Raw genomic sequence first — 12500 nt, 5'->3', positions numbered from 1 at the left:
GTGTGGGAGGAAATGAACGTTCATTCAGTAGATTCCTCAACAGGCAATCCTTAAAGCCCATATATAGCACATCAAAACATGAGCCTAATCTTTTAGCAGATAATCAAACCCCATGATATGTTCTAAAATCTGGAGGTCATTGCCATTGTTACGCGTTTGGTGCAGGACTATAGAATCAGGATTCGTTTTGCGTTAAATAGCAACGGATTCTGTATCAATGTGTTTTGTGTATGCTTATTATTATTCAGTTTTATTTCAACATGTCTTTGTAATAGAGAAAGAGTTAGTTTCTAATCTAGATCCAAGGCTCCTTCTTTGGTATATCAACATCAACAACAATATATTTTTGTATGTATGTATATGTAGGCATGAGTGTATGTATATATGCAAGTAGACATAGGTGCAGCTCTGTAAATTTATTTTATGTTTGTCTTCACATTCATATAATTGTATATCTAGACAAAATATTAACTGTTAAAAAACTTAGCAAAACCAAATTCTTAACCAAAGTTAACTTTAGAATTTCCTTCAACAAAGTGAGAGGTAATTGAATAAGTAATTTAGTTTATGTATTTTGTTTAAGTAGAATAATTATTTTGTATCATATACAAAATACCATATTTTTCCATATTTTTTGACAAACTGGAAGAAAAAACTACAGATAATATTTCGACGTAATGCTTAATAGAAATGTATACATTACATCGCAATAGTTAATTAGATATTTGTTTCTAAAATATAATAAACCCTTCTATATAAATTAACCTTCCGTCATAATAACTGAAGAATTATTATATTCAACAGCATACACAATCGGCGAAGGTCTCACTGTGTAATTAAAATGGAAAAATTACAGAAGAGACAGCGAAATATCTATTTATTGCGATGCAAAGTCCATAAGTTTCTATTAAGCATTATTTGGAATTATTATCTGTATTTTTTTATTCATTTGTTACCTGTTGAGCATTATGTAAAATTCTTTTGTTCTGTTTTGTTCTTTAGATATCCAGTGACATCATCAATTTTAAGAGATGAATATAATCGTTTTCTCTGTTAGATCTTTTTTATGTAGATTTCAAATAGGTAATAAATATGAAATTAGTATGGTATATTTATATATTTTATTTTTATAAACTAAATTAGTGATTCAATGACGTGGCTCTTTGGTGAATGAATGAATGTCTAAAGTTCAATTTGGTTTGGCGTTTGATTTTGTTAGCGCCTTTTAACAATTAGATTTTTTTCAGATGTGTAATGTGAATTTCACCAATCTGGATTACCTTGATAATGTCGTGTTGACATAAATTCTCGTTCATGTATTAATTTTAATAATATTCTGTGTGTAAGTGTGTGTGCGCGAGTGCGTGTGCATTTGTGTTAATGCAATTGAAACAAATGTTGGACTTTTATGTTGTGATCTAAAATATAGAATAAAGAATAAAAAAAAACAGAATAAAGATGGAAAAAATATTTTTTCCCATGCATGTCACAGTAAAACAGTAGTCCTGGTTAATTTGATAGGCATACGCAATTGAACTTGCCTTCACTTCAACGGTGTCGGACATATTGAATGGCAATGCAGTCAACTAGCTGCCCTGGAATAGTTAAGCAATAGCACGCACAGTGGACAATTGCCTTCCATGTTTGATGTTTAAACAAATGCAGGGGGCGTCAGTGAATACTGTGCTCTGAAGTAGTGACAGACAGCGGTTAATTGCCGTATTTATTAAAAAAGCGTTCAGTTGCCCTCAACAGACCTCTATTCGTAATATTATAGAAACCAGCATGTATTGTTCCTTCCTAATACTTCTCCACGGGTGTGCAAAACCACTAAGCACACACGCACGCACACACCTACAGAAGTACAGGTACACACACATAGCACAAGCAATTATCATAGATCAAAAGACTATAGTTTTTTTTTTGTTATTGTTATTGTTATACACAAATCATTCATGTAACATACGGAGATGCATTCTGAACACTACGTTCCTACGATTTCTCTCTCACTCTCACTCTATCACGCCCACTCTACCTCTCTATCTCCCTCATTCTCTTTCTTTCCCCTCTTTCGAGAAAAGAGAACTTTTCGATTTTCTTCGACTGCAAGTTAGTCACTTACATCAATCAGACACATTCCTTATATCTTCTGGCACGTTTAAAATCATGTGCTTGAGAATTCAATTCTCTTTAGCGACTTTGGTATTACTGGAAACCGATATTCGATTCTTCCTGAGGCAACATGTTATTTAACCTCCAGCAATGTAGTACCGAAACCAGAAGCATGAAAACAATGTGCTATATTTCGCTGTTTGCTCGTAAATTTTGGTAAACGTAACACAACTGCAGCTGCTTAAAATATCATCAATGTATTTACCTCTCCATATAACATGTCCGATTAAGGAATAAAAGGTAGTAATGATATTTGTATTAAATCGTGCGATGGCGTATATAGACAAATGTGAAAAACTTTTGAATGTGTAGTCTTCGATTCTGTTTCAGTCAAACGTGAGATGATTATAGTCCATATGCTTTTGAGTATAAGTCTGTTTGTTCTGTCAATACAAGCCGGAGTCGGAAAAGCTGAAGCGACAACAACGGGGTCAATAAAGATGATGACAACTGTGGCAAAGAAACAAAACAACATATGAGTGTTTAAGAAATAGTATGAATTTGATTTATTCACATTACACTCTTGACTCGGTCTGATATCAGTATGATATCAGGCTGCACCAATTGGTATAAACTCTTTCAACACCACATTCTTTCGGCATGTTTATGTTTATGTTTTGCTTTCAACAATGAAACACAGCTTGGGCATCTTCTATCAGAAGCAAGGAACCTCTTCTACACCTTATTGACTGAATGAGAAGACAGGGAAAACTGTCTTTGAAACTAAGCATTGCGTTTCTCAGTAGAGACAAGGACATTCTTAGGGCAGCTCCAAAGTACCAGTAAAATAGAACCTCTGCTTCGTCGTTATCTTTTGGAAAGTAAAAAAGCACATCGTTATGATCATCATAATAGTCGTCATCGTCGTGTTCGTCGTTGTCGTCGTCATCATTATCAATTTAACCATCACCAACACCATCATCATTATTATAATGAACATCAACAGCAACAACTGCAACACACTATTTTATTATGAAGCCAAGGTAATTTCATATTAATTACATACAATCGTCCTCTGTAGAAGAGCAACACAGATTAATTCTATACATCCTTTCAATAATTGCATGCGTATAATCTAACCATGACTGGGTGAACTGAGTCTTGTAATATGCGTTGCACGTAATGTCTTGTAACATACACGAGTTGCTGTATCCAGTGTTTATGCACCATATGCATCATTCACTGGAATCAACATGTTTATTAAGTAAAATATTCTCGGATCAATATTAAAAGAACAGTCGTGAAACCTCATTAGTAAATAGATTAATCGGGATTTGAGCGTGACATCATTCGAAACACATCACCTCATTCTTTGGTATATATTTTTTTCTTTTGTAAGGAGGCGAGCTGGCAGAAACGTTAGCACGCCGGGCGAAATGCTCAGCCGTATTACGTCTGCCGTTACGTTCTGAGTTCAAATTCCGCCGAGGTTGAATTTGCCTTTCATCCTTTCGGGGTCGATAAATTACGTACCTGTTACGCACTGGGGTCGATGTAATCGACTTAATCCGTTTGTCTGTCCTTGTTTGCCCCCTCTGTGTTTAGCCCCTTGTGGGTAGTAAAGAAATATATATATTTTGTCTTTTGTGTTAATTCTATACCATGATGTTGAATATATTCTCGATTGTTAGCGTAGAGATTTGCTTTGCCCGTTCTGATATCAGAGGCCTCGAAAATTTTCAGACATGTTTTCCTTTATTCCTTTTGTAAACTAGAAATATAAACATTAAGAATAAACAGGCAGATACTCTACGATAAGATCAACTATTGTCAAATTTTTAATTATCTTCCTCCAGAGAAGATCCTTAAATTTCAGAGAAATGGCAATGAGAATCTCTATTAAGTGTTATTCAGTTTAATCCCAACAGCATATGGCATCACACACAATATTACATGTATATATGCATTTGTATATTTGTATGGATACGCAAACACATACACACTCACATGTTTTGCAATTATGAGAACGTTTAACTTGCCGCATTCAATAAAACATTGCTAATCAATTTTGAACCAACAAACTATATATTTACTCATTTGAAATAAAGGCGGAATGATTTTTAGACGAAGTTCGTAACCCCGTATTTAACACATTTCAAACGATGCGTATGTATGTTTCTTGACTCCGACAAAACTTCACAAATTTTTATTTTGAGGCCTTATTGAATTGAGGATAATTACCGCAAAATGTATTTACTTTTATATATTTTACCAAGACATTAAACGATGAAAAAGCACCGTGGTTGCACAATAAGCTGTAAATCTTCTGAAATTATTCAGATGAAAGGCAATGCAACCTACCTATTTTCCTTTCATTCCATTTATTTTTCATCGACATCAGTGAATTTTAATTAAGAAATATGAGTATTATGGTTAATGATGCTTCATTTCAATTCAATACTTGTGTGATTATTATTATTCCAAGTATACATATATGTTTTGCCTTTGATCGCTACGTTCAAAAGCTATTAATTTACAAGGTCGTATAATCAAAGATCCAATATCAAGACCTCGAATTCAAATGAAATAGTATAGCATGAAATGATGGAGCACAATACTCGATATATTATACCATGTCATTGCTTTAATAAAGTGACGTAACCATTTACTTTTAAACAAAACCAATATCGACGAACAATCTGGTTCATATCGACAGGAAATTGAATTTCTAGGAGTATTTCATCAACAAGATTCCACATTCCTCCATTGAATCATGCCGAAGACGAATTGTCGTATAATATTAATGTATATTTTATTTTACCAGCCCAGCAAATGAATATATCGTTACGTTAGACGAATTAGATTTCATTGATCATTACAGTCTGACATAAATTTTATAATAGGGAAAATAATTCTGGTAAGTTTGTAGCATGTTACGGCTTTAATGTTTTAAGGAAAACTTTCAATGTGCATGTATGTGTTAGGCATTTCCATTATGGATTATGAGGGGGAAACCGCGTGTTTTTAACTGTTTGCACATATTGACTCGATACACGGTGAAAAGTAATTTTTTTAAAATAGTAAGAACGACTACACTTTTATTATTATTATTATTATTATTATTATTATTATTATTATTATTATTATTATTATTATTATTATTATTATTATTATTATTGTTGTTGTTATTATTATTATCATCATTGTTTTTGTTGTTGTTGTTCTTGTTGTCTTTGCACAGCTTCTAATGTTGGGGATGTACTACAGTGTCAGCTGTTCACTACCAGTGAGCTAAGGTAACACCTCTTATTTTGCGAGCACCTTCCGGAGTTTTCGAGCGGTTCCAAGCAGTGGTGTTTTCGAGATTGTTGCTCACTGTACCCAGGGCTCCGATAATTATTGGCACTATTGCTACCTTTTTCATCGACCACAACTGCTTACCTTCGCAAGCTAACCTGTCATAACTCTCAACTTTTCTTTCTTCCTTATTGCATACAAGCCTGATCTTCTTACTTCAAGTAAGATGATCTTCAGTGACATTTTTAACATATGTATGTTTTCTTCTGCTCTAATGAAGTGTGTCCCCATCAACTCAGTCCTCTTCCCCCTACTTTCCGGGGTATATACAATGTGTCTGTGTCACTTTTTGGTTGGACTGTCCCATATCTAGTTAGCAACTTCCTTGTCTTTCTGTCTGAGCTGTTTGGTTCGTCTACTGTCCATGCGATTACCCCTGTTCCATATCTAAAGAGTGGAACTGCCCATGTGTTGATAGCTTCAATCTTATTCCGTCCATTTAATTTCGATTTAAGGATCTGTCTCAGTCTGCGCAAGTACCCCACCTTAAATCTTTCTGTAATTTCTTTCTCCATTAATTTATCCATATCCCAAATCCCTAAGCACTTATAGCCCGTCTCTTGTTTCTGTTTCAGAACCTCTCCCAACGGCGTCGCTACTCCGTCCATACATTTGATTTTGCCTCTCTTCAATACTAACACATCGCACTTTTTCTGTCCGAACTCCTTTCTTATATCAGCACGGGAGGTATATAATGTATCAACGAGGTTAACTGACTTAGGATTCATCTTTACCATAAGGTTTGAGGTCATACGTGAATAACAAATGGTTGGCTTTTTGTTGGCGGCTCTTGAATACATAACCAGCCTTTGCTTTCCTCAGAATCAGTGTTATTATTATTATTATTATTATTAGTCTTATTATTATTATTATTATTATTATTATTATTATTACCATTATCATTATTATTATTATTATTATTATTATTATTATTATAGTAGTAGTAGTAGTATCATAATCGTCATCATTATCATCATCATCATTATTTAACTGCCACAAGCGTTAGCACTCCGGGGGAAATGCTAGGCTGCATTTCGTCTGTCTTAATGTTCTAAGTTCAGATTTCGTCGAGGTGGACTTTGCCCTTCATTGTTTTGGGGCCGATAGAATAAGGACCGATGAAGCACAGAAATAAATTTAATCGACTTAGTCCATCGTCCGAAATTGCTGGCATTGTGCCAAAATTTGAGATCATTATCATAACCATTTCCATTCCCCTTGGTAGTCCTCATATATTGCAATCAAATGGTGATTCATACCTTCTGTACATGCAGTATTTTTCTATTTCTAATTCTCTTTCAGATATTCTATATGCTGTATGTGACGCTATGCTATGCGTGTGATATTCATTAAATATTTGCCTTCATCCCTTTTTATTAATTTTCAAACGATTGTAACTATACGCACTGTTCTGTGTATAAACTCCTACACGCTCGTTATTTCTACATCCAGATTGAATATTTCAATAACTGATTTAATTATTTTGAACTGACGCTTGAATTACGTTGTATATTTTCTCTTGGTAGTTTTCAATAATATTCTCTATTCAAATTTATTTCAGAATTTCGGCAACATATTACGCCTGATGATATACATCTGGAAAATTCTTTCCAGTAGACATTGATCTTGAGCTGTAATTCTCTTTTAACCTTTCATTTTGCACAATCATTTTTTATTATTGTTATGTCGCTATCCGGTCTATTGAAAACTTTCGGGAGTTATAAGGGTTCGTATTCCTTCCCCATACCATTACAATTTTTCTGTATTAATCACTGTTTTAATTCGTTCAATTAAATTTGAATCATCATAACCTGTATGGAATCTTTCCGCTGTTTACATCAGCTTAGTAGGCATTTGGTTTTTGAGGTAGATGCTAAAAGTATGTATGCCCTTTGTTATACGATCACAACAATTTGTTTCCTCCGCGCTTAGCAACTTTTTTCGATGCTTGTCTAGTTCATCAGCGTTAGTGTTATAAAATATTTCAAATTGTAATCGATCCCTCTCTACATTATGCTTACTGCAAAGTGATTCATGGCAAAGTTTGGGTCATGCAATATAAATAACATCAAATTTAATATAAACAATATCAAAATGTTTATTCTACCTTATTTTCTTCTCTGTTGCACCTTAGAACGAATCCTATTCAAGTTATATATTGCTGTTGTGATATCTAAGGTGTTATCCGCTTCAAACTTACTGTTAGACTTGAGTTCATATTTAAGATAATTCTCAAATATCTTACAGATTTATCAATCTTATTGTATCAATCTTAGTTTATCCAGGATAACACATTTGTAAAAATTGTTCATATTTAGTAAAAATTGTTGGTACTTTATTCTTACTGCATGTTATCATGTATTAATCGGAGTAGAGAGGATTCCATACTACAGTACTACATGTGTCTTTTAATATTCAACATGCCTTGATTTTGTTTGAACTACTTTTGCGAAACGTAGCCCATCGGCAAATAGTTGCAATGCTTCCGATGCAAGAAGACTGCGTTGATTTAGTAAAATGCAACATAATATTTCTTTATCAATTAAAAACAAAACTTACCTTGTTTTATTTAAAAACCAAGAAAGTAAATATTTGCTGAAGAACCATTAAGCGACACAGCTTTCCGATTTTTTTTCTGCTTACTTGCATACATGTATACCAATATGTCAATGTTAAAAAGCGAACGTTCTGCAATCGCTTCCCAACATTGACATAACCATTAACAGTTATTTGCTTTCAAGCAGATGTCAATTTTATTCTCATTATATATATATGATCTCACCGTTTCTATTTTTTTTGTTTTACAGCGTTTGAATTTTTTATTTTTTAAATATACCACTCTTAGTCTCCAATTATATTACTATGATGAGTACAATTCTGGAGGTTGTCTTCTAAAACACACAATATAATATTATGTTTATTAATAAATTTCAACTGGTATCTCCAATTTCCAGTATTAGTTTAAATATTTGCCATCGCTATGAGCTTAGTGTGCATTTAGTATCTTCTGTTATTAATATACATATGTAAAACCAAATTCATTTTTTTACATTTCTGTGATATTTTAAGTACCTTTCTTACACCGAACTTGACGTTTGATAGAGAAAGCAGAATCCATTTCACATAGTTATGGTCCTTTAAGTAGGTGACCAATGTCATAATGAGGCTTTGCAAAATTCTATTATACGTTTAGTATATTAGAACGTACGCATGTTATTTCAGATTTGAATGTTTTACCTTCAGTTTAAATATTCAACTCTGTAGATTACGGAACCCAGATTTCCATAGAGATTATTGGTTATTTTTTCAGCGACCACGACTGCATAACCTCCCAAGCCGACGTGTCATCTCTATCGACCTTTCTTTCTCATCACATGTCAGCTGGGTATGCTATATGTATGATTCGGCATTGCTTGTTTTCTTTCTCAATTAACACTATGTCTGACTTCCTATTCTCTATCTCATGGTCACACTGAATCATAATTATTAATTATAATTGCCTTTGCACACCTTCTAACGCTGGAGATATACTACAGTGTCAGCTGTTCACTACTAGTAAACTAAGGTAACACCTCCTATTTTTTGAGCACCTTCCAGAGTTTTCGAGCGGTTCGAAGCAGTGCTGTTTTCTGCACGTGCTCCACCCTTATTGCAGACACTATTAGTTCCACGTACTTCTCGTGATGTTTTCTTACTGTTTCCAGGGCTCTGACAATTATTGTTCTTAATTGTACTTAGTTGTTTTTTGTCTGAAGTGAGCTTAGGTGGCTATACTTCAACTGGCTTCAGCTGCGATGAACGGAATAGATTTACACCCCATCATTCTCGCAAATTTGGTCTCAAAACGCGCCTGAGAGACAGGGAGATGGTAAGAGAAAGAGAGAGAGAGAGAGATAGAGAGAGAGAGAAAGAGATAGGGACAGATAGGGAGGGACAGGAAGAGAAATAGATTGAGGAGTACATATCTTAATGTGAGAAAGTGTTCTGATAGTTCCCATTGAGTTTTCATAGAAATATCCTGCTAATGAGTCTTTTCTATCAGCATGTGTATGATTTGGAGTAAATTTGCCTATTCCCTCTGTGGAAAATGTGCATATTGATGTCACTTTGAAATGTGTGACTGTGGTCATGGCATTGAGAAAAGAAATATACGACGCAATGCACTTCAGCAATATATATTTTGCGTAAATTAAAAACGATGTAACTTTCATCAAAGACTACTGGGCAATTCTTGATGCAGCATCCAGTAACTTTGAAACTGCTTGTATTCAAATTTAACGTTGTCTAATGTGTCGTCGTCGTTCTAAAATCTCAGCAATAAATACGTATACAGTTATGACTCATTGAATTTCTTTTGTCTTAAACTAAATTAAGCAACATAGTTTCCTTTGAATTAAAATACACTTTCAGATGGGCCCCCTCTACTGCATTTAACAATGATCAAAATATTTTCACAATAATATTAGTCCTTAGATTTTATACGCACACCAGAACATATATACGTACAAGTTCATACAGATGTACACACGGGTGTTTGTGTGTGTAAACGAACAAACATGAACATATATAAAAGCAAGCACATATATGCAAGTATATATAGATACCTATACACATGAATGTTAACGTTGTATGCTTGTGTATATACGTATAGGTACGTGTATTTGCGTGTGTGTTATGGGAAGTAAATTTAGTCTCTCTCGTGCTCTCCTCTCTCTCTCTCTCTCTCTTTCTCTCTCTCTCTCTTTCTCTCTCTCTCTCTGTCCGTCGCGCTCTCTGAGTATATATGTGTATATATGTATATATGTATACGCGCACATACACACATACATGTTGGGTTTGCAATTAACGATCAAAGAGCTTCAAACGATGTGTTAGCAAATGATTCCTAGCGAATAAACGACTCTTTGTCATGGAAACCTACTTAATTAAAATGTATTTTTCTATTTCCTACCGACTTATTTCTCTTCTGTATTGCTTTAGCTTCTTTCTTCTTTTCTTTTTTTTTTGTCTGTTGTTACATTTACATCGTTAAATTTACATCCATTTTCCATTCATTGAACTTATTGTTATTGCAAATTGCTGATTCCATTTAAAGCTCTTTGCTTGTTAGTATATTTCGTTTAACGTTCCTATGTTTTAATGACTTTTATTGCATTTCAAAATTAATTGCAATTATTTGTAGTTTTGTTTGTTTATACGTACTTGTATTGTAGAATGTTTGCGAAGCATTAACCATATCAAGCTAATAATCGAGTGATAATAAATATAATATAAATCATTAAGATTACCGTAGCTTTTTCATGACTTTTAAATAGTGTAGATAGATGCGATGTTACGGAGCTTCAATATTATTTTGTGGAAGTGGCGCTCTGCGTATATTATATTGATTAGCACGAGATTATGTGTAGTGCCATGGAATCTGTTTATAACAAATTGGTTTGTATCTATGTTCACTACGATACCATCCAGTTTATTTTACGTCGCCGTCCATCACAACGGTGACAAATTTGGTGAAATTATTACTAGTCAGTATTTTTTAAAACTCACATCTATTTCGTTAATTTTTTTCTTTTAAACTGGAGCCTGTGTTTTGCTTGAATTAATTGCTCCTTATGTGGTTACTGGTAAAGCAACTCAGCAAGGCTTTAGCATTTTCAATAACATCATTCTTAGTAAAAGATATAGTTTCTATAATAATATTATTGAGAATGTATGAAGAGTGACTTTATAATAAATAGAAAAATTCGACAGATAATGATATCGTATAAAGTGTATAATGATCATTTACTTTCAGACTTCAAATGTAGCTTCTTTCAAATTTGCATGTCATTGTCGATAGCAATATGTGTTATACGTATGGTTGATCCGAAATGACCTACAATAACTCCGCATTGCAAAATAAGTATCAGTTTTATATGATACAAATGATATCATTTATGTTCATGAAGCAATACTTTTTGTAGATGGACTAACAGACGTGGGAATGCACACGTTATCAAGGATCTCAAACATTTTTAGTATTTCAGACATGTTCTTTATACTTAGATATTATTTTGAGGCATTGTCCTTATACTTCAGCCTTAATATGCAATGTAACATATATCAATCGAATCATATGTGCAATCATCCAGACGCACATATCTATACATTCGGGATTTTGTTAACCGCTTGTATACACACCGTATCAACATAATTATACCGCTTCCTTATAAAACATGACGGTGTCCGAAAGAGACGAGCTTATTTCCGTTAGTATTTATTTACTCTTTTCATTGGCCAACGTAATAAAAGTAATTAACAAATGTATTTGTTTGGAAAAAAAATCAATGTTTCAGAGCCAGAAACCAAAAGGACATTGAATATATATATATAGATGTAAGTATATGTATATGTACACACACACACACACACACACACACACACAGACACACACACACAAACACACACACACACACACACAAACACACACACACACACACACACACACACACACACACACACACACACACACACACACATGTATATATATATATATATGTATATATATATATATATATATATCGCATATATATATATATATACCTGTGGTGGGGGGTTGTGCTTACGTATGTATTCATAAAATACAATACGTTCATTGAAATGTCACATACACTATTGAAAATCACACATTATATTTATCAGTATTTTCAGTTGTGTGTTGTTTGCTATAAGCTACCAAATACATTAATAACACTTCTATGGACTATTCATTAACATTATTTTATTACATTAATGTATGACAATGTGTCTCTGAACCTGTCACAAATGCACCGACAATTAATATATTTGTCTTTTTGCCACGCTATTGCTTCATACCTTTTTCTTATCTCCTTTATTTCCCCATCACCGCAAAATATTATTGTGATATCTCAGTTCGCATAAGGAAGGGTATCCCCAGGCAAATATATTTATTTTCGCATCGAATATTCCAGCTTTACAGACGCTAGTATTCTCTAAACTGAAGTAGAAATAGCTGTGTCATATTTCCTATG

Source organism: Octopus sinensis, linkage group LG12 (genome assembly GCF_006345805.1).
Source record: "Octopus sinensis linkage group LG12, ASM634580v1, whole genome shotgun sequence".
Lineage (NCBI taxonomy): Eukaryota > Metazoa > Mollusca > Cephalopoda > Octopoda > Octopodidae > Octopus > Octopus sinensis.
This window is presented reverse-complemented; position numbering follows the sequence as displayed.